This window comes from Urocitellus parryii, unplaced genomic scaffold (assembly GCF_045843805.1).
Source record: "Urocitellus parryii isolate mUroPar1 unplaced genomic scaffold, mUroPar1.hap1 Scaffold_37, whole genome shotgun sequence".
Taxonomy (NCBI): domain Eukaryota; kingdom Metazoa; phylum Chordata; class Mammalia; order Rodentia; family Sciuridae; genus Urocitellus; species Urocitellus parryii.
In genome coordinates, this window is record NW_027553327.1 from 6,900,556 (window position 1) to 6,925,669 (window position 25,114).

Sequence of the window (25,114 nt, forward strand, 5' to 3'; positions counted from 1 at the left end):
TGGACATCATTACCCTAAGTATATGAATGAAGACATGAATGATGTGACTCTACTTTGTGTTCAACCAGAGATATAAAAAATTCTGCTCTATATATGTAATATGAATGTAATGCATTCTGCTGTCATATATAACAAATTAGAATTTAAAAAGTGAAAAAAATCAAGATTACCATATAATTTCCTTTCAAGTATTTTATTTTATGATTAATTATATGCAAATATTGCCTAATGTTCAATCATTCTGGGATATTAGAATAAAAATTCCCTGACCATTCTGAACAATTATTTTAATGTATTGCTAAATTCAATTTGCCATATTTCATCTTGAAATTGAAGACTCAAATTGTCATATACTTTGACCTATTGAGGATTTTTTTGCCAATTTTAAATAGTTTTATTTAAGACATTGCATTTTCCATTTGCAATACAGTGCTTATAAAGTACAATGTTATTTCCTTTACCTGTGTACCCGTTCTATATGCAAATATTGAGAATGCCCAGTAATTTTCTATAGAAGCAACTTTAAATTTGCTACAAATTTGAGCCCTTCCATATTTTACTGTGCAGAACAATGCTACATCTGTACTTGGGCTAACTTTATCAATCTCTTCAATAGTGGGCCCAGAGGAAGTACCACAAGAGAGGTGACCCTCCAGGATTTCCTCCTGGCATGCCTCCTGCACTCTGGAACAGCTTGGCGATGGTGGGGTTGCAGACCAGCTCTTTCTGCTGATGTTTAATTCTTCCTTCTCTGCAGACTGATTCTTTTTTTTTATGTTTTTATTTTTTTATGTTTTATTTATTTTTTATCGGTTGTTCAAATCATTACAAAGCTCTTGACATATCATATTTCATACATTAGATTCAAGTGGGTTATGAACTCCCATTTTTACCCCAAATACAGATTGCAGAATCACATCGGTACACATCCACATTTTTACATAATGCCATATTAGTAACTGTTGTATTCTGCTACCTTTCCTATCCTCTACTATCCCCCCTCCCCTCCCCTCCCATCTTCTCTCTACCCCATCTACTGTAATTCATTTCTCTCCTTGTTTATTTTCCCATTCCCGTCACAACCTCTTATATGTAATTTTGTATAACAATGAGGGTCTCCCTCCATTTCCATGCAATTTCCCTTTTCTCTCCCTTTCCCTTCCACCTCCTGTCTCTGTTTAATGTTATTCTTTTCTTCCCGCAGAAAGCTGGGAATGGAACCACCATTTGACCCAGCTATTGCCCTCCTCGGACCATTCCCTGAAGTCCTTAAATGAGCATACTACAGGGATACTGCCACATGGATGTTCATAGCAGCACAATTCACAATTGCTAGACTGTGGAACCAACCCAGATGCCCTTCAATAGATGAATGGATTAAAAAATGTGGCATTTATACACCGTGGAGTATTACGCAGCACTAAAAAATGACAAAATCATGGAATTTGCAGGGAAATGGATGGCACTAGAGCAGATTATGCTTAGTGAAGCTAGCCAATCCCTAAAACACAAATACCAAATGTCTTCTTTGATATAATGAGAGCAACTAAGAACATAGCAGGGAGGAAGAGCAGGAAGAAAAGATTAACATTATGCAGTCTGATTCTTATCCAGCCAGTCAATGATTTCATTACATTTGTCAAAATCTTGCATTTATCTTCATCATTTATCTTGCCTTGAAGTTTCTCATCTTCAACAGTCACTTCCGTGTTGAATGCATAAGACTCCAGCAAATTCTTGGATGACATATTGTCCCTCTGCTTTTTGTCTTCAGCTTTGTACTTTTAAGCTTCCTAAGCCAGGTTCTCAATGTCCTCCTTGCCTGAACAATCTCTGTCATTAGTGATGGTAATCTTGTTCTTTTTTTCTGTACTCTTATCTATGGCAGAGATATCGAGTATGCCATTGTCATCAGTATCAAAAGTGACTTGAATCTGAGGAACACCAAGGGGTGCAGGAGATGTGCCCGTGAGTTCAAACTCGCAGGTTGTTATACTTAGTTATGGCATGCTCACCTTTATGTATCTGAATGAGCACACCATGCTGGTTATCAGAGTAGGTCGTGAAGCTCTGTGTCTCCTTGGTAGGAATGGTGGTATTGCACTTAATAAGGACAATCACGACTCCACCAGAAGTTTCAATACCAAGGGAAAGAGGAGTGACATCCAAGAGCAGCAAATCTTGAACATTTTTAGGCTTATGTTCAGATAAAATGGCTACCTAGACAGCGGCACCATAAGCAACAGCATCATCAAGGTTGATACTTTTATTCCGTTCTTTTCCACTGATGAAGTCCTACAGAAGCTTCTGAATCTGGGGGATATGAGTAGAACCACCCACCAGTACAATATCATGGATATGTAACTTGTCTAACTTGGCATTTCAAAGAGATTTTTCTACAGGATACAGGGTGCCACGGAACAGGATTCAACTCTTCAAATCAAGCACAGGTAATGGAGGTATAGAACTTGATTCCTTCATAGAGAGAATCAATCTCAGTACTAGCCTGTTTGCTGGAAGAGAGGGTATGATTAGCTCTTTCACATGCAGTATGGAGACGTTGGACAGCTCTTTTGTTTTCACAGATGTCCTTCTTATGCTTTCACTTGAACTCAGAGAGAAACATTGACCACAGGGTCATCAAAATCTTCTCCACCCAAGTGGGTGTCTCCAGCTGTGGATTTGACCTCAATAGTGAAGATTGACACATCAAAAGTGCCACCTCCTAAATAAAAATTAGCACATTTCTTTCAGCTCCAACCTTTTTGTCTAAATCATAAGCAATAACAGTGGCAGTTGGCTAATTGATTACCTAAGTACATTGAGACCAGCAATTGTTCCAGCATCTTTGGTTGACTGATGCTGAGAGTCACTGAAGTAAGCTGGCACTGTGACCACAGCAATGGTAACAGTAGGCCAGTGGTAAAGGTAGGCCTCTTCAATTTCCCTCATCTTTGTCCCAACCATAAAAGATACCTCCTCTAGATAGAAACTTTTTGTCTCACCCTTGTATTCTACTTTGACTTTGGGCCTTCCTGCATCATTCACCATCAGTGCTTCATATTAGACTGGTCAACAGCATCATCAAATCTCTGCCTTGCCAGATATTTGGCATCAAATACTGTGTTGGTGGGGCACATTACAACCTGATTCTTTGCAGCATCACTGATCAATCATTCTTTGCCAATGAAGGTGAAGGTGACATAGCTTGGGGTAGCTGGGTTCCCCAATCATTTATAATTAATCTCCACTTTTCCATGCTGGAAGACACCCACACAAGAGTTGGTGGTGCCAAGATCAATGCTGACTGCAGGTCCCTTAGACATGGTTCCATAGGCCAGAATATTCCATAGGCCAGAATATACTTTCCAAAAAAAAAAAAAAAACATGCAAATCTCAAAAGCTGCCACCACATTCAATGATCTGACCTATTGTTTTTAAAATTTCACTTTTCCTTGGTGTTCTTCCTTCACTATATATTTAAAGGTATTTCTATAATATTTACTTAGGGTTATATTTGCTTTGTATAATCCATTTTTTCCCAAGGACAATTTATTATTTAAATATTCTATTTCTTTTGTCAGTTTTGGACATTCATGATTCCTCTGAAAATTATCTATTTTGTGATTAGTATATTTATTCATGAATTCTATTGCTTTCTTGCTTTTTCTTTAAATTCAGAATTTTTGATCAGAAATCAAAACAATTTCATTGCTGGTTCTTAGTGATATAAACAAAATTATTAAAGAGACTTATTTTCCCCAAAGGAGATAATTATAAATCATATTTATTTGGACATTTTTCTTAACAATCTGACTTATACTGTCTTTTACTTGTTTCTCAATAATAAAAAGAACTTGAAAATTTTCCTAATGATTGTTTAAGCAGATTACATGTCACACAAATATGAGAGAATCGGTGTCAATATAGCAATAGCAAATCTTAAAGACCAGTGCTTGTCAGCTGAGGAGATGCTCAATTTTTTTTTAAGAAACCAATGAATGGGGGACAAAATTATTATTGCTTATACTCTCTTCAATGTGTTTCCATTGGCTGTTTGAAAATTGAAGAAGAAAGTGGTTCCAGTTTGATAAATTTTAAATTATATTAAAAAATGACCAAACATGGTTCTTTGTAGAATATATAGATTCTATGATAGTTCAGCTGAGTTCTTTAATTCTGTACCAAACCTAGGATTTGCTAAGCAATCTATTTTCTTAAACAAATTTCCAATTATTAAACATTGTCTATGTATGTTCATTTATAATATAATAAAGTATAGTTTTTTAAATATCTTCACCCTAATAAAATATATGTTAGTATAAAAAGTTGGAAATACTCAAATTGCCTAAGGTGGAAAAAGCCCCTAAATCTTGAAGCTAGTTATCCCTTTATATAGTTTGGAAAAACAAAACCTTATTTAAACATAGCTTGGAAAATCAAATGATTAGAAATACCAATGTGAAGAATGAAGCATAAGTCTTCAAAGCTTTTAGTAATACAAGCTTTTCATTCACAATACTTCATCATTGAACACCTGGGTGGTAAGCAGATGGTAACAATTTTATGTAAGAATGTTTAATATTCATAGCACAAAGAAACTTCTTGTCTCAAATTTTCTTGGCAAAGGCATATCTTCACAATACATCAAAAGTAGGTAATGATTCTGATTAGAATCCCTGTGGTGAAAAGATATATGGCTCTGTTCCAACTGCTCTCATTATTATCCCTCAGCCTAGAAGTGGCAAGGTGTGCTTTTTATTGACAGAAGAGAGTGAACCAATACTGATTTTTCTTCCATAAGTTGAAGCAACGGCCAGACAGGCTCCCTCACTGTCAATAAGAAGATAAAACTATTCTCTAATAGGACAAGACCAAAGTTTTCTTGATCCCTTCTTTCTTGAGAGAGAGAGAGAGAGAGAGAGAGAGAGAGAGAGACTATGTCACACATATATGCAAGCTAATGTCCAATTTTAGTATCAAGATAGCACTTGTGTCCCTATCTTTCTGAAAAAAGTAAAATAAAATAAAATAAAAATTCAACGCATTTTTTTTTTACAATCAATTTCCTACATTCTCTGTCAAAAATTAAAAGCTTTACTTCAGTGGTCACATGCACGTTCTTGAATCTAATTCTGTTTTTCAAAAACAGCTTCTTCTGTTTTCTCAAAGTGTTCCTGTCACATGACAAATTTCCTAGAAGTGGAGAATAATTTAAGAAAGGACAATAAATAGGCTTTGGAAATATTGTGCTTTGAAAAGCAATGATGAGACACCTCTTGAACGCTTGGGTGTTTGTGGGGATGCCAAAAGATACTGCAAATTTTATTTATACTAATCATGAGTAAAAAGGAAATTGTCTTGATTCTTTGACAGTATTTATTGATTGATAAATACCTCTACAAAGCAGGATTCATTGATTCAATTGAATGTTAAAATAATATTTATATGACAATTTTCTTGAGGTTAAAGATATATAGAACATTCTAAAAATCATTTCCTCTGTACTTCAATTTTTTTTTCTTTCATTTCTCCCCTTCTAAAGAATCAGAATAAATCCTGCAAAGATTCTGTTCTGATAAAGTTACATTTGACAACTGTCTCCTCAGAGTTGACTGGCTAAAATAATCTAGAATCTATACCAACAGCTAAAAATTTATCTTGTTCTATGAAAACTTTTTAACATTTAATTCCACACAGTAGTAACAAAACTGTATGTGTTTGGACAATCGTAATTTTAATATCTTCCTCCTTTTCAAAGATTTTGATGATACCTCAAGAGCAGTTCTCATTGAGGGCATTTTCTTTTCTGTCAATAGATAGCTTTGAGACTCAAAGCAAGCCATGGCTCCTCTCTTTTAGTTGTTTTCTTGATGTTTCAATTCAAAAATATAAATAGTCTCACTAATTTGCATTATTATAGTAAATAAACAATTATGAAATAGTTTTAGATTTCCAGAAAAACTGCAGAAATAGTACAGAATTCTCACAAATCCTGCACTCACTGTCCCCTAATATTGACATCCTACTTAACCACAATATAATCATCAAAATTAAGAAATTAGTATTGTCACATACTATTAACTAAATGGCACACCTTATTTGGATTTCACCAATTTTTCTCTAATGTCATTTCTCAAATCTTGCCCAGGATGTCTCATTGCATTTATTCACCAAATCTTCTCTGTCGCTCTGATCTGTGATGGTCTTTTCTTGTTTTTATGATTCTAAGAAGTTTGAAGAGTACTTGTTAGGCATTTTGTAGAATGTCTCCATATTTGTCTTTGTCTGATACTTTGTCATGATGAAGTGGTATTATGAGTTTGGGGGAAAATGCTCAGAAATGAAGAGTCCCTGTGATCTCATCATATCAGTGAATAGGTGGGCACATGGTCACCACATGGCTTGTCCTTGGTGATATTAATCTGGATCACAAGTTAACATAATGTGTGCCAGGTTTAAGGGCTGTTAACTTGGTATACTCTAATTTTTTGGAAGTAAATTGCTAATTCCATCTCACACTTAAACAGAGGAGAGTTAAGTTCTTCTGCCTAGAATTGGGAATTATCTAAAGGTATCATTTGGGTAGAGAGAGAAGATGGGAGGGGAGGGGAGGTTGGATAGTAGAGGATAGGATAGGTAGCAGAATACAACAGTCACTAATATGGCAGTATGTAAAAATGTGATGTGTAAACGATGTGATTCTGCAACCTGTATTTGGGGTAAAAATGGGAGTTCATAACCCACTTGATTCTAATGTATGAAATATGATATGTCAAGAGCTCTGTAATGTTGTGAACAACCAATAAAAAAAGGTATCATTTGAATTTTTTTGGAACCTCCCTTCTCATATCATTTGTTTATTTTTTCAATAATGTGTTTATAATCTTGTGGAATTGTGGGAATTTATTTTATTCTTGAGGTCCAATTCTTAGTTCTAATGCCATCATTATCTATTTTGCTGCTCATATTATCCTAGTTTTGGCTACTGGGAGCTCTTTCAGTTGGGCTCCTGTGTTCTTCTATCTCTATTTTGTGTTGTTTGGGTTGTTTTGGAGGTTCCTTCCTTCCTTCCTTCCTTCCTTCCTTCCTTCCTTCCTTCCTTCCTTCTTTCCTACTTTCCTTTTTTTTTTAAAGGCATTCTTACTTTCTGGCAAAACAAATGCTCCAATATCATCTTACATTCATCCTACTCAATCTTTGATATGTCATTTTCCCCCAAGAAGCCCTGGTTATGTTATTTTAAAATGTATGTGATTTAAGACTTTTTAAAGTGATTATTTTATTTCAAGCAATTTAGAGTTACAAAAAATTATGAAGATATACATGATAGTAGAGTATATTTTGACATATTATATATACATGGAGTGTAACTTATTCTTATTAGGACCGAACATCTTATATCATTATGGTGCTTTGCTACAATTAATAACAAATAACAGAGTTGGGTGCAGTGGTGCATGCCTGTAATCCCAGCGGCTCTCAAGGCTGAGCCAGGCGGATGGTGAGTTCAAAGCCAACCTCAGCAAAAGCAAGGCACTAAGCAACTCAGTGAGACCCTGTCTCTAAATAAAGTACAAAACAGGGCTAGGGAAGTGGCTCAGTGGTCAAGTGCCCTGGAGTTCAATCCCTGGTAATCTCAACAACAACAACAATAACAAAACAAATACCAATACGTTATTACTAACAAATATGTGTTCTGAATTTAGATCCCCTGAGTTTTTACCTAATTTCCTTTTCTGTTTCAGGACCCATCTGGGATACTGTTACATTTAAACTCAGTCTTCCTAGATTCCCAACTATGTAGGCTGTGACAGTTTCTCAGACTTTAGTTTTGATGACTCTGTCATATTTGAAGAATAATGGTCCAATCTTTGGTACAGTGTTCTTATTTAAGATTTGCCACAGTATTATTTACCCTCAACGTGATATATTATCCTTGGTATTGACTTTTATCATCTGGTTGAGGCAGGATTTATCAGGTTTCTATACTGTGAAATTATTCTTTTATATTTCTTTTTATACTATACTCTATGGAAGGCAGTCAGTATGTACAAGCCACAGCTGAGGAATGGAGAGTCATGTGCCACTCCTTGAAGACAAAGTAACTACATATATTATATGGAATTCCTCTGTCTGTGAGATTAGTCTGCTATCTACCACTTATTGATTTATTCAGGCACATATATCTGAATGGACTAGGGTATATTTATTTTATTCCTATGAGTTAAATATAGATCTACTTTATTTATTTTCTTGCTCAAATGATTCTAGCTTTAAACAAGAAAAAAATCACCATGATCTCTCCAGCGAATAATTGCATACTCATTCAATGTATAAAAATAAGTATCCCGAAAGACTATCCTCAGTAATGATTAAAGGCTATTGATTTATCTTTCTATAATTTAGGCCCTGTAGCAAATACTTATACCATGTTTTTGAACCTAAAACCTTACAAAAACATATTAAAAGATGTATAAATAGAGGCCAAGTTTACCCATCTCTAGTACTGTATATACATGTTCAGTTTCACTCAATTATATGACACATCAAACATAGATATAAAAAGTAAAATAATTTAATTAGCTATTGTAGATTTCTTTTATAAAACCAAATTATAGCTGAGGAATTTCATTTCAATTTTTTGTTAACATTATCATAATTCTTTTTTTCGTTTTGAAATTAGTAACACAGACTTTATGTAACTTATGCTGCCATAATAATCCATATTAAAAAATAGGAATTTAAACATAATGGAAATAAAATTAATTTAAAAAGAAGAAAAGAAAGCCAATAAAATGTAGCAGTTCCCTATCTCAATTTGTGGGACCATTTTTCTCAGTAAAGATTTTTTTTAGGTTATGTCATACATATCTTTCAAATGTCTTACTAGACTTTCACATGGGTGAAATCATGTGATGTTGATACATTCTTTTGATAAAACAAGAATCTTTTTGTGATTCTAATATACACTGAATTTTCCAGAGCTATAACTACACATAAAATGAAGAAAGTTTTTGGTGAGAAATTAACAAAGTTGTTTATCTCTTCTAGATGTGTTTGTGTAAACGGATTTATTTTTAATCATTTTTGTTGTTGATTAATATCACATACCACTTAATTTTAACTTGAGTGCTTAATGGTTAAAATTAATATGGTATCATCATTAAAATAGCAAGGAGAAATAAAAGGGAATAATTTATAATACAACTATGTTTTTTCTGTCTAGGAATTCTGAATTGAAAATACTGGAAGGTAAAATGAAGTGATCATATGATTGTTGAAAGTATTTGTAAGAAAATATTTGTAATGAGGAAAATAAAGACAATAAAAAGAAAAGTAAAAGGATTAAAACAAATAATTACAAGCCAGAGTGAACTTTACATAGTGAGAGAATGATGTAAATAGCTTAGTCGAAGATTTTTGTTCTGAGAAAGATTACTAATTGTTAAAGGGGAGAAATAAGGAAGTACAATGTTTTTTCAAACAAGCTTGTTTTCTAATTTAAGCATCAAACTGCTTTCTGACTTTATGAGATAGCCTTTTGATAGATATAACAGCAAATACTTTTTTATCTAAAATCACAACATGTATCAAGACCACATTCACCATATTCAGTCTCTCATTCCTAAAAATAACCTAAAAACTCTACCTTCAGTATTTGATAGGAAACAGACAGTAGATTCTAGTAGTCAACTTTCCATTCCTATAATCAACTTAATAATAGAAACCATTTATTTTGACTCACAGTTTTAGCAGATTTCAGTCTATGATTTGCCATTGATTTTAGGTCTCTGGCCAGGGGCACAGCACAACTGCTCACTTCATAGCTGTGAAGCAAAACAGAGAGGAGGAAGGAACCAGTGTCCCCCTTTCCCATTCAAGAGCAGGCCTCCAGTAACCAGAAGACCTCCCATCAGACCCCACCCCTTTAAATTTGTATCATTTCCCAATAGCACTGTTAACTGAGTGCAAAGCCTTTAGCATATGGATCTTTAAGTGACACCCAAACCACAGTAGGTTGGAACAAAGGTAAAATGGTAAAAGAGTCTACCCAAAGTGATGCTGCAAATCCACCAGGACAATACCAGATGAAAATGAAAAAAGCAATAGATAATACAAGAATAAATGTTTTACATAAGAAAATTTAACAAAATAGGTTACTTACCATTATGCTACAGTACATGAAAGATATTAAGTTGGCAGAAATATGAAATATTTCATTTATTCACTTCATTAATGAAATTTAACATGTCTCTGATATTTTAATATTTCATTCACATAAAAGAATGGGTCTGAAGTCCCCACTCTTGTATATACCTGCCAGAGGTATTACGGTTTCAGTAGCTACACTACTTCTGTGAAAAACTTTTCCTGCATAAAACTTGCATTAAAAATTAAAATGCTACAATAATTACCTTATTTCTAAAAGTGTATGAAAGCCTCCACTATGTTTACCAGATATTCAATAAATCAACCTTGCTCTCAAGGTTTTTAGCTCAATTAACCATTTCTGTAAAAGTTGGCTAGTAAGTATCATCTCTGTTTCAAATTAGTGTACTAATTTCCTATTTAAGTTCAAATGGACTTTTTAAGATCCATTAGCTTATCTTCTTAAGAGTCTCCAAATGAGAATAAATCATTTTCTAACCAATACTTATAAACTTATATAACAGCCTACAAAAAAAAAGCAGCTAAAAATTCTAGGTCAGCAAGGAAATAAAAAAAGTAAAAGTAAAGCAATGTATTTCATGTAAATGTCATTGAGAATACTATAAGCAATATTAAAATATAAAATATAAAAATATATTAAAATATACTACTATAATATATTAAAATATACTACTTCTTTGGTACATAGTAAAATATCAGTAATATTTTGAATTAAGACATGGATGAAAGAATGACAGATAATTTTATTTTTGCTTTTGAGTAATAAAGTATTTCATGTTTCTCTTTAAAATTTGACAGAAACTAACTTTCTTTTCTCTCCAAATGTAAGTATTCCCATTTTTAACCATTTTTAAAAATTTTTGATTTGTTATATATAACAACAGAGTGCATTACAATTCATATTACACATATAGAACACAATTTTTCATATCTCTGGTACACAAAGTAGAGTCACATCCTTCATATCTTCTTATATGTACTTAGGGTAATGATGATGATCGCATTCCACCATCTTTTCCATCCCTATGCCCCATCTCTTTCCCTCCCTCCCCTTTTCCTCTTTGCCCTATCTAGAGTTGGTTTAATCCTCCCCCCGCCCCGCCCATTCCTCCCCACAGCATGTTATGGATCAGCATCCTTAAATCTGAGAAGACATTCGGCATTTGGTTTTTAGGATTGGCTAATTTCACTTAGCATTATATTCTCCAACTCCATCCATTTACCTGCAAATGCCATGATTTTATTCTCTTTTAATGCTGAATAATATTCCATTGTGTATATATGCCACATTTTCTTTACCCATTCATCTACTGAAGGGCATCTAGGTTGGTTCCACAGTTTAGCTATTGTTAATTGTGCTGCTATAAACATTGATGTGTCTATATCCCTGTAGTATAGCAAGGAAATTTTTAAAGAAAGTTAAATTTGTTGATAAACTGATGATAATGTTGTTCACTATAAGGAAATCTGCATATCATTATAAATTTAGGAGAAACTGATCTTTTCAAATACATTAAAAACCTGTGTCAAACAATTTTATATTTTAATTTTGATGTTTAATTTTTATTGGATAAAAATCTGTATAATATTAAATATTGCACAAAACATCATAAAAGGGGCATAGAAATTGTATCCGTTGCATTTCTTTCTTTGTTGTAGTGTCATCTGTCCAACAATTATATTTTGTTAATTAGTGTGCATATAGAGTTCACTATAATTTGTTATTATCTGTGCTATTCCATAATTGTCAGCTAGAACTTTATTCTATCAATGTGATATTTGGGGGGAATATTCTGGTCATTGTATTTACAATTTTCAAGCTTTTTCTTAAAATCATAGAAGCATGATATATTTTGCCAACTTTAAAAGGGTGTTTCTTTGGAGAATATGTTTTTAATCTAAACAGCTTTGTTTGTTTCATCAGAAACATAATGTATTGGTAGAACAGGCACAATGACAATGTGAACTGCTCATTTGTGGGCTACGTTTTAAAATCTGCTCTCAAACATTCAGTGGGATGTTTTCGTTACTCACATTTTTATATCTGTTGTTTTAAAAATAATAGCTTAAGATGTATTTTGCAATCTCACATAAGTGTTGTTCTTTCTTTTTTTTTCTAAGAAACAAGGTCACACATAGTGCTAGGGTTATGAAATCGGGCTTCAAAGACTAATTAATGTGTAGATGGGATCGATGTAATTAAAGAAATTAATACCCCAAAAGAAGAACGTGTTTTGTTTAAAAAAATAGTTTGAGATCCCACTGTTATTAGATAACATTAGCATCTCCCTCCTCACAGGCCAAGATCTTCACTCCCCAGATAAACCATGAGACTAAAAAATTTCCCCCATCCCAAACCCTAACCTATTTCAAAAATGGTCCTCTAGAGGGCGCCAACTTTCTCGGTATTTTACAGCAGGGATTGGGGGAGACAAAAGGTTTTATACACTGTTCTTATGGGCTGTCACTTTGATCACCTTTCCCCCCAGTTTCTGGTCTTCTGCCACATGACACAGGCTTTCTCCTATCGTTCTCTCAGCATCTCGCCTATTATGCAGCATGTAGTACACTTTTAACTGGATGAGTAAATGGTTTCTTCACAGACTGAATCCTTAGGGCTACCACAATTTCTCTTCCAAAGTCCACTATGTAGGGAACGTGCCTGAACGACTACACCAGTAGATAAGTAGATTACCTATTTTCTTTGTTTCTGTTTTGTTGTTGTTGTTGTTGTTGTTGTTGTTGTTGTTTTGTCCTAGGGATGAAACCCAATGGTGTTTTACCTCTGAACCACATCCCCATCCCTTTTTCTTTTTTATTTTGAGACAGAGTTTTGCTAAATTGCTTAGGGCCTTCCTAAATTGCTGAGGCTGGCCTCGAACTTGTGATTCTTTCTCAACCTCCTGAGTCTGGAATTAGATGCTTGTGCCAACATGCCCAGCTATGATCATTTTTTTTATCTACTACTTTATACATGTATTCGACTTTTAAGAAACTAACCCCCCTTGATAGCCTTAATTCTCTGGGGGAAAAATCCCAATACCTGATTTATAAATTCACTTTAGACACAATTCATTCATATGAGTGATCTTCAGTAATAATTAAATCAAAGAAGACAGAAAAAGAAGTAACAGTAGCAAAAAGTTTATTTTCATTGTTTCTTCCAAAGTGTCTGGTTTTTCTTTCCTTTGATTGTGACACATTAGACTATCCAAGCCTAATCTGCCCTGCTGAGCAAGAGACAAATTAAATAAAAATTCAGGAATAAGTGTGTTTTGGTTACATCTTCTTTTGAACTTTAAAAAAAGAATTAGAGAAGCGTATGTGTACTTCAGTAATCCTCTCCTCCCATATAGTGCTTCCCAGTTATCTCAGCTCTCAATCTGAATTGTGATTATCTTTAAGAGCAGTGTTTGGAGTAATGCTTCTGGTGTGTCTAGGCTAGAAACTTTTCACTTCTTACCAGAGGCAAGAGAACTTACCTTGAGTTCTCAAAGATCCTATTCTTAAAAGTTATCCTCTAACATTCAGTTTGGGGGCTCTGTTAATTAACTACAATTTATATTGAACAGTTTGTAATAACACTTGATTCTTTGTATGATTAAACCTGATTGGAATCCAAATACCTCACATTTATTAATATGTACTTTTTGTTTTAAAATATATCAGTTTACCAGACGAGGGAGCAATCTATCTAGTCTCTATTTAAATACTTGATCTGGCTACTTTTCTTTAATTTGTATAAACATAAGACCTTGGAAAACTAGCTACAGTTTTATGTAAGTGTTTTGGCACTTTAAAGTTTTATTTTGTATTTATCTAAATAAAAGGTAAAGGAAATTATGATTCTTAAGTTATATTAAGTAAGGTGAATAAATATTTATGGAACAAATTACTTTTTAATTACCTCTCTTTCCTGAAGAAATTAAATGAGCTATTGATATAGTTAGGATGGAACGATGGCAAAAAGAGAATGCTAATTAGACAGTATAATGACTTCAAGGTAGTTCCTTGTACCAATTTCTTTTTTTCCATTGCATTCATGCCATTTTGACCATTTGCCCATTACAGGATTGAGTGACAGAAGATTTTTTTCTTACTGTTTTCCCTCTTGCTTTTACAATATCTGAATAAATATAGCATATGTAAATTGACTAAAGGCCAATATAAAGTTGTTTGGATTTTTCTGGAGACTGGAGGCAAGGGATAATATGACAGATACTTTTTCTTTTCTTTAAACAATTATGATATATAGCATGCTATCTTAGATGAGTTTGCCCCAAAATGTGTCAATTATCATTTTGCAATTTAAACTGGAAAATATTTCTTTCATACTGGTGAGTCAGTGCCATGCCTAGAATGTTGTCCATAATAGATGCAATGCTTATTGAGATAGTTACATTTCTCTCCATATGTCTTTTAAATAATGAATTGCCTATATAAAAATATTAGAACTATGGAAAATATATGAAATATGAAAACAATGGATATACAGATGTAACATAAGGTGCACCTGCTACATTTAAACACAGAACAAACTTTTTGCTTAGGCTATACTGAGGGAAGGTAAATTTTGGTAACTGAGGTATGCTATGCATGTACTAACAGCCTAAACCAGTGACTCAGGAAGGGCTACTGTGCTCTGCATAGCAGTTCGCTGCCTCATCTACCTATAAGAACCATATTGCTGAGTATTCTGCCATATTGCTGAATGCTATTTTTCAGTGTCTCTTGAGCAAAAAGGCACTGCTCAGCTCACTCAGTTTTGGGAGAGAGCCTTGGTAAGAGTGGATGCAATCCAAGGGTGTTACTGGAATTAGGGCTCCACAGGGCCAGGTTAGTGTGAGGATGGTTGTGGTGTGGTTTTAAGACTTTTTTTTTTTAAGTTGCCTTCTTTGTGAAGCTGTCCCTCTTTGAACTCAGTTGCCTCTTCCTTGTGGCCTAGATGGAAAGGCAAAAGAGCTGGGCTTCACGCTGAGGCCTATTTTCCTCTGTGCCAAATGTACCATGTGTCTCTAATAACATGTACGTTCTGTGGCTCCATGATGCTAACCCAGGGTGCAGTAATTCTTTAAGCTGCCAGGGTTCCATGTAGCACACAGGAAGGTCTGTTAATGGTGACCCAATGGGCGACTGAATGCCAGGTATTGTGTTCATCTCTCCCCTTTGGTGCCCAGTTTTCATAACTGAGCTTTAATGGTGTCAGCCAGACATTTTTTAGCCTCAGAGGACTGAAGCATCTTCCCACATACCTAATACATTGTTAGGAAGGAAATAAATTCTCTCCAAAGATAACAGAAACCACTTCTGTCAAGCTGTATGACTTTAGACATCAGTGAAACAGCATTTGGATTTTAATTTCTTTAACATTGGAAGAATATGAGCTTTGGCAGGAAGGTGATGTTCTCTTCCACAGTTTTCACTAAAGAGGAGAGTTGAAATTCTCCAGTTTTCAGGCAAGCTTGACAACTAATAATATTACCAATAGGAACCAACAGAAGTGGGAGGGATGTTCCTCCTCTCTCTACCTGTTCATTAGTACCCTTTTTTGTCTCCTTGACTTATTTTGACAGGTAGGAGACAGGTAGAGGGGAAATCCCTGTTCAGAGAACAGATAGAAGAGGCAGATAACCCTGATGCTGTTGATGAAGATAAAAATTCAGGACCTGTGGTTTGTCTTCACCCTTTTCAGGACCCCAGGAAAGGCACTAGCAATGTATTATTTCACTTTAGTTTTTATAAAATTTGCAAAATATTGAGTTTTGATAGCAGCCATTAAGAATTCTAATTCTTGGGGCTGGAGTTGTGGCTCAATGGTAGAGCACTCACCTAGCCTATGCGAGGCCCTGGGTTTGATCCTCACAATCATATGCAAATAAATAAATAAAGGTATTGTGTCCAACAACAACTAAAAAATATTTATTTTTTAAAAAAGAACTCTTGATTATTTCTATTCTGTCTCCCCCTCCATCACACTATCATCTTGTCCAGCAATGTTGAAGTACTCAAGAGGTTGGTAGGTATACAGGAGATGAGTTTTAAGTTATCCATCGAGTTTAGAATTACAGGGATATATTTACAAAATTCACATTTCTTCTAGGTATAGTAGATAATTGCCAGCTGTCTGCATTAGAAATGGATCATTTGATCAACCTTGCTGGACAAAAAATGAAATATCTTTCTATTCTCTGCTTGGGAATTATTACAATTATTATTGTTGTCATATAAAAATGTCATAAATACTATTCATTCAAAGAATAAAAGATCAGGTATTATAGAAGTGTTTCTTGTAGTAATCAATAAATATGTTATTTTTCTAAATCAGCCTGTACTCCTTTGCAGGGTGTATTAGTCCTTTTAAAAGTGTACTGGTCAACTTTTTGTCACTCTAACAACATACCTGACAGAGGCTTCATAAAAAGAAAAGAGGTTAATTTAGCTCACAGTTTTGAAAGTCCAGGGGCATGGTGTCTGAATCAGCTCGGTGTCCCTGGAAGATGGCAGATGGTGGACATCTGTGGTCAGAGTGCTTGTCTGGGCAAGCAGTTATATCTTGAGCCAGGAAACAGAGAGAAAGAATGGGAGAGGCAAGGCTTGTTCCTTTTATATAAACTTTCCCATGAGAACTCAAGGGGTTGCATGAGAGCTATCTTCCAAGAAATCACTGCCAATGACCAAGGACCTCTTACTCAGCCCCACCTCTTTTAGGTCTCACCTCCTTCCAGTAGCACTAACCCTGGGGACCAACTATTTAACACATGAATCTTTGTGGGGACACTGTCAGACCATAGTCAAACCACAGGACAGGCTAATGTATTTACATGGGACTTTGATCAAGAGCTGGCATTTCTGTTGGACTTCTAGTCTCCTGCATGGCAAGGTCAATATACTGTCAACAAATTTTAATTGAATGCTTGTTAGGTTCAAGACACTGTACTAAGAAGAAATGGTGACTTTAGGATTGCTAGTCCCTAATCAGAAGAAATTGCTTTTTTTCTTCTAAAACAATTTGTAGCCTTGCATAAACCAAATTATATATATCACATTTGACCATCATGACAACTCTCTGCTGGAGGTGTTACTGGACCTCTTCTTAAAATGAGCAAATAAAGACTCTGCAAGCCTCAGTGAGCTTATGGGACTTTGTGAGTTCATGATGCTCATGACTCGAGTAGGCCTCCTCCTCAGACTTCCCACCACCATCTTCCTTCTGATAAAACAAGTAGGAGGCCTTTCCAGAAAATTTCTTGGAGTGTATCAGGTCTGGCTGACTCTCTCAGTTGCTAGCTTTGAACAAATCTATTGGTGCCTCTCAGTTTCTGTTTCATTGCATGTTAAGTGGAATAATAACCATTTCCTCAATTTTCTGTGAGCATTTATAGCAATACTAAGAACAAGACCTCTGGGAGGACAGTGCTACGAGATGAGGGGAAAAAAGGCAAAAAACACCCAATGTAAAGGCTATCCTCTTGGACTGGATCTCTCCACCTCTATATTTCTGTGTCTCAAGTTAAAGGGTCACAGATGCTGACAATCTTCTTGGTATCTATCTTCCCTTATTGCATTTTTCTTTCTCTCTATCATCCTTCTTAAAAGTAAAATCTATTTCAAGATGATGTGTCCTTCCCATGCATTTTTTAATCATTTATTTACCCATACATAAATTTATATCAGTATTGACATGTTCTTAGCAGAGTTCTTGGTCTGTAGCATGTCTCAACAATGTCAGTGTGAAAATTCATCTTTTCTACCTTCTGGTCAAAATTGATATCACAACCAGGTGCAGTGGTGCACACCTATAATCCCATCAGCTGAGGAGGCTGATGCAGGAGGATTGTGAGTTTAAAGCCAGTCTCAGAAACAGCAAGGCACTAAGCAATTCGATGAGACCCTGTCTCTAAATGAAATACAAAATAGGGATGCAGATGTGGTTCAATGGTCAAATACCCCTGAGTACTTCCCCTCACAAATTGATATTGTCAATATATAGATTAATAACGTCCTCCATTATCTTAATTTTCATTTCTTTCATTAGTAACAAGGCAAAACATTTAATAAGTTTATTAGCTATTCAATTTTCTCACTCTGTTTTTTTTTTCAGCATTTGCCCTTATTAGATTGGGTCATTTGGGTTTCCTCTAAATTATTTTTGAGATTATTTGCTTATTCTGCATAAAAATCTGTCTGTGATTTGTCATTTAACTGTATTTACTTTTTAAATTAAACAAATTATACTTTTTTTTCATAGCTAAGTAGATCAAGTTTTCTTTTGGGTATTATGCTTTTTTTCTGTCTTGTGCAAGAAATTCTTTCTTTGCTTGGTATTAAAAAGATATTCCCCCATATTTAAATTCTATAAGTTTAAGCCCCATTCCCATACTAAGGATATTTAATGGAAACAGCATTGTTCTTGTGGTATGAAATAAATATATCAGTTCATCTTTCCACAATGAAGACAATATCTTATAGCACCATTTGTTGAATGGTCCAGTCCACTTCTTTCTACAAATGCCACAACTGTTATATATCAAGTTTTCAAATACATGTATGTTTATATTGTGCTGATACATTGGTCAGGTAGCCAATCCCTGAACCAACAAGCATGTTTAATGACAGATAGATAGGATGTTTTTAGTGGAACATAACTAACAAGAGGTTCTACAGCCAACCATGTGGATACCATTGACTGTTTTTCCTTCAGATCATACTTGAGGGTTGTAGACACATCACTCTGGGAGAAACTATCATGAGATAGTTTCCTAAAGACTATAAAGACTGACTCCCTATCAACTTAGTGGCTTTTCTTAGTCTGACAAGCACTTTAGTGGGCAATAAAATACTTTTAAAAGGACACCTGAAAATGATCCATCATAGCTACCACATCACTAGTCATGGTGCTCAGTTAAAAGGATGATTTCTGAAAAAAGATAAATTTAGAGGGGTTATAATCATAAAATATCTACTGGAAGTGCCTCTAACTAAAACAAATTCCACCAAGCTTTGCTGGCTACAGTGCTCCAACAATGGTAGAAGGCACTGCTTTTCCTAATAGTTGACCTTTGTTCATGACTTGATCAGAATAAGAGGAGTCATACAAGTTGTCTACTTTTTTATTTATTTCATGACGCAACTTGTTTTCTACTTTATCTAGAATTCAAAATTCTGGAATTTTTTTGAACTCACAGAATCATTCCACATCTTCACATCCCATCCAGAACAATCCTAGAAAGGGAGAGAGCTGATGTTTGCATGGATGCACTTTGTTTTGTTTTGGACTCAGAAGGTAAAAAGAGTATGTATTTGATATATGAAAAGAATTAAAATCCTCCAATACATTATGAAATCTCTACTGTCATGAACTAGGGTAAATAAAAACCAATTGATATATCTCGGAAAACCTCTTGCCTACACAGAGCAATGAAGTAAAACCCATTGGCTCAAATTTTAGAGTTAGACATTAATCTTATCAAAAGCTATATTTCCCTAGTGATTGCTATGACCCTTATCATTTTCTATAAGCACTTGTGGAAGTTGAGGTATCTGGTCTTTATAGTAGTCAAAAGGCCATCATTCTATCAAGACTTGCCTGAGAACTTCATCTGACATATCTAAAGTTGAATCTCAGATTTAATTTAAAATGGTAAAACCATTTAATTGGAAGCCAAATAAAACAGAAGTTTCTATAATTATGATTTTAAACATTCAACTTTTAGATGCAATAAATACAAAGTTGATAGGTTGGATTTCATTTGTAAATGTATTCCTCCATTTAGAAAATGAATGATTTGACCATAAAAACACAGAAAAGGGCATAGAAATCTCCATGTGTGCTGAGTTCTTCATTTTTTAATTCATTAAGTTATAGTGGTTAAACTGTGACTTTATCAGTGTGGAGTCCAGAAGTAAAGGTTATTTCTTGTATTGGAAATCTAGAAATAGCAAATGAGCTAAAAAGAAAATTGTGTTAGTGAAGTTGGCAAAATAGATGGAAATAGTTCCTCAGAATATGGAACCAAAGTGGAGAGTTGTCCTTTGCAGGCATGATGGCCTTTGAGTATACCATATTTAATTAAATGGGCATAGTAATGAAGTAGACATCCTGAACATGTTTTGTCTTTGGAGATATTATCTTCATTGGTTAAACCTCAAGACTAAACTGACCTTTGGCTTTTACTATTCTCTCATAGTTATGAAAGGTCATGATTCCAACATTTGAGAACAGACCAAGTCAAACTAAAATTTCCTGACAGGAGGTTCTTAAAATTAGTGAAAAATTTAATTTTTAAAAATTAACAGTGTTTTATCATTAGTATATACATAAACACAGTGGTGAATACTCATTTCTTTTATCTGAACTTACTTTTAAATAAGCATGAATAAAGAAAAATTACTTTTAAATGTGCCTTTTTCATCTATGATTATGCCAGTAATAATTTGGAATTGCTCATTTTTATAATCACCCAAAGGTATTTACCATCTTATTATAAAATGGATAAATAAGTAAAGGTTAAATGATGAATAAAATACATTTCCAGAGGTCTGTTGAAACTCTCTGTAGGTATTTTCATGCTGTTGATTACCAATGGAAAACAACCAAAGTCATGAAGACTTATGAATCAGTAAGTCATAATTACAAAGTATTCATCAATGCCAAGACAGAGCTACTTCTGTATAAGGACATTGTATTCTCCCTTCAAGGGTCACAGTGGCACAATGATGCCAGGTTTATGCCACTAAATGAAGATCAATTGCAAAGGAAATTTGCCCAAATGAAATAGCTAAAAAAGAAAAGAGTCCAGAAAACAACTCTTAGTTAAATGAGGATTTAAGGTCTAAACCTGTTAATATTAAAATTAACATGGAGGGTCAGAATCAAGACATTGTCTTTCAAAGAGGATAGTGAAAAGGCGGAATAGTGGATAGAATAGTCAAAAGGAAAAGAGAGAGTACACTGTATAGCTTTAAATTATTTTTCTTCATGTTTGCATTCCTCTAATTCTATTCCTATCCTTGAGGTTAACAAAGGGAGCCAAGGGCAGACTTCAAACAAATTGTGAGAGGCCAGAAGTGGAACATGAAATTTGGCTTGATAAAGCAAAGGCAATTTGTTCAACATGTGGGACCAGTGCTTCTTCTTGTTAATGGATGGTCTGTGAGCTGAATTGTTATGAACAGATAAGCTATTAATTTAAAAGAGAAATTGAATCTGTCTTATGGGATTTGCAGAGGTAATCATTTTTCTTACATGTTCCTTTCCAGATGTTCTTTTTGTAACTACAGGCAATCTTAATTTTCACATATTCCCAATGTATAATTAAAGTTACAGTTTCACCTCAATTTGAAGTATTAAATATTGAATAAACTTGGATCGATTACTGCTTTGGCAAGCAGGGAAACATGTCTTGAATTCTTCTGATTCCTCCTCCAGCCGTGCTGTCTGCCATCTGGATGTTAGCCACTCTTCAGGTCTCAAAACACATACACCTACTTCGTCCTTCCTGGCACAAACTTGACCCTACTTTTCAGAACACAACTTCCTTTATATAATATTCTTGAATGCAGAAAGTCTTTGTACTTCATTTTGTCTTTTCTATATCAAGAAATATGTCTCACATGGATTTGACACTATATAATTCCTGTTGTTTGTTTCTTCATACAGTGAATATGCCTTTTGCACCCCCAGACTCTTCTAAATGCAAGAATCCTGCTCATTGAACCATTGAACCATTCTTTCAAGGTTGTTTTTTTCTTCCCTTAATATGTCTTCTTTCTTAAAATACTGTGTAACAATAGCTTAGAATTGACTTAACAGAGAGAGAGAGAGAGAGAGAGAGAGAGAGAGAGAGAGAGAGAGAATTTTTTAAAAAAATTTTTTTTCAGTTTTTGGTGGACACAACATCTTTATTTTTTATGTTATGTGGTGCTGAGGATCAAACCCAGCGCCCCGTACATGCCAGGGGAGCACATTACCACTTGAGCCACATCCCTAGCTCCAAAACATATAATTTTTAAATCAAGAAATTCATTATGAAAGTGATAGAATTCTTCCAATGAAGAACAATCTCTAGTCTTAGATAATTATGGTGTAGCATGATACAACTTTTTACCCACCATCTTCCTGTTATCGTAAAAGTTGGATCACATAGGTATAATTATTTGTATTAATTTTGGTAAGAGACACCAATCAACATTTGTAAAGACTTATAGAGAAAGAATGAAAGAACAAAAAATTAAAAGAAAGAAAAGAAGAAACATTCTCAATTGACAAGTCACTGGTGAGGATATTTATCCATGAGTACAATTTAAAAACATTGAAACAAAATGCTTGGCATACAGGTTCTGTATTAGTTGGCTACTTCTCCACTTCTCCTTACTTCCAATGTCCTTTTTGCATTTACAAAAGATTTTTCACTTGCACCTTAAAAAATAGAGCAGTGGGGTGGGACAGATGTGGCAGGGATGGAGACATTCTGGTGGAAACATTTGCTCTGAAGAAAAGATTTATCATCAAATTCTGTTCAGTTAATCTCTCTGAACCCCAATAATATTTATTTCACAAAGGCAATATAAGTTTGGTACATTAAATATAGTATTTATCAGTTAGCCTTGGACTGAGCTATTTTGTAAGGCAGACAGCATTAAACTCTTAGGAGCTTAGAGAAATGGTATTCAGGGATCCGAATAGTCTTGGCTGACCTCAGGTAGAATAGGTTGGACTCTAGGGTTTAGGTCAATTCAGACACAAACAATCTAAAAGAGCCATAGCTACCTGGAAATGTGCTTCTCATGACAAAAAGAAATTCCAAGTACACAAATGGAAACTTCCCTGTCCCCAAAGGAATTAGTTTGATAGACAATCCATCCCTTCTTTCCACATTCTATAATGCAAAGCAAGTTACAAGGCTGAGCCCTGCCCCTTGCGAAGTAAATGGCAAGATAAAGAAGATTTGCAGGCAAATAATTCAATCTATGAATTATTTCATGAATACTTTAAAGCTACTTCCTTAAAAAAACATATTTTACCCATAAATTCTAGCAAGTACATGTTACACCTAATTGTGCTTATTATGTGTTTAGATTGCTAAAATATTTATTCTAGGGCTCAGTTGGTAGAGTGCTTGCCTTGCATGCACAAAGCCCTGGGTTCAATCCCCTGTACCACCAATAAATAAATAAATAAATAAATAAATAAATATTTATTTTCAATAAAATAATTTCTATTTTTAAAATTCCTAATATCTGGATCCGCTGTATAATATAAAATTCCAATGAAAGCCTGGATTTTCTTAGGTCTAAAAAACATGGTTTTAATCTCTAGCAATTAGAGAAATGCGTATTGCAACTATACTGAGGTTCCATCTCACTCCAGTCAGAATGATAATTATTAAGAATACAAGAAACTATAAATGTTGGCGAAAATGTGGCGAAAAGGGTATACTCATATATACTGGTGGGACTTCAAATTGGTGCAACCACTCTGGAAAGCAGTATGGAGATTCCTCAGAAAACTTTGAATGGATACACCATTTGACACACTTATCCCACTCTTTGGCATATACCCAAAAGACTTTTAAAATCAGCATAATATAGTAATGGGCTATGTCAATGTTCACAGCAGCTCAAGGAACAATAGCTAAGCTATGGAACCAACCTAGGTGCCCTTCAACAGATGAATGGATAACGAAAATGTATTATCTATACACAATGGAATACTCATAAAAAGAATTACTTTTTTACTCAACCATAAAAAGAATGACTTTTGTTGGTAAATGAATGGAACTGGAGACTATCATGATGGTTAAAATAAGCCAGTTCCACAAAATCAAAGGATAAATATTTTATCTGATATGTGGATGCTAACACACAATAAAACATGGAGGAGAGAAGGGGGATAAAAAGAAAGGAAGGGGATGGGATTAGGAAAGAAAATAGAATGAATGAGACATAACTTTCCTATCTTTATATATGAATACACAACCATTGAAACTCCACATCATGTACAACCACAAGAATGAAATCCTAATTAGAATAGGATTATATAGGATTATTATACTCCATGTATGTATACTATGCCAAAATACACTCTACTGCCAAGTATATCTGAAAAGAACAAATATAAATAAATAAATACAAAATTTAAAAAGTGAATAAAAACCCATAGTTTTACAGTTAACTTTGGCTTTCATTGAGTGTTTTCAGGTTTATATAGATTTTAGAGTATAGGTAGAATACTTCTAAATAGGTATGTTTCTTGGGAGAAATCAGATTGTAGATGCAAAGAAAAGGAAAAGAAAGAGAGATACGTGCAGCAATTAAGAGAGATGTTATAATTTGGGGAAGAATTTGGGCAAACAGCACAAAGTTAGGAATATTTAAGAGGCAGAGAAATAGTGAGAATGGGTATCCAAATAAGGGTACAACATGAAGTAAGATGAAAGCAGAAGTAAAGGGCACGTTCTGCAAACTACACAACTGCAGAGCATTGAGTTAAAAACCATTTCAGATTCATGTATGAAAGCGTGTTTAAGCATATTTTCTATTTATTCATGTGCTTATTACCTGTTTATAAAATCATTAGTTACCAAAGCTTTTATTTTGTAGTTATTTCATTCTTTTAGAACCAAAGAATTTCTAAAGTCTGTGTTAATTCTTGGGCTTTTCCTCAGGAGGATAGTTAGAGGTAACATTGCAAATATAAAGTTGTCCATTTTCTTCCACATTTTCCGTGTTTTCCCTGCAACCTACCTAGTTAAACTTAAATTTTCTTAATTTCTCCCCTGCTATCTATTAAAGAATGAGTTTAAGGTTCAAGTACTACATGAACATGCACACATACAATTTTTAATTGGAGAGGATATATATTTGCTAGACACTAGGAATTCTCTTTCACTTTTGGTAAATATCATTCTTTAAAATCATCACTAAAAGTGAGCTGCAGGGG

At 34.3% G+C, this 25,114-nt stretch overlaps 1 pseudogene; it reads right to left on the bottom strand.

Annotated features, from left to right (window-relative positions):
• Window positions 1–1,590: 1,590 nt before the first annotated feature.
• On the bottom strand, window positions 1,591–2,952 carry LOC144252173 (heat shock cognate 71 kDa protein pseudogene; annotated as a pseudogene).
• Window positions 2,953–25,114: the final 22,162 nt, after the last annotated feature.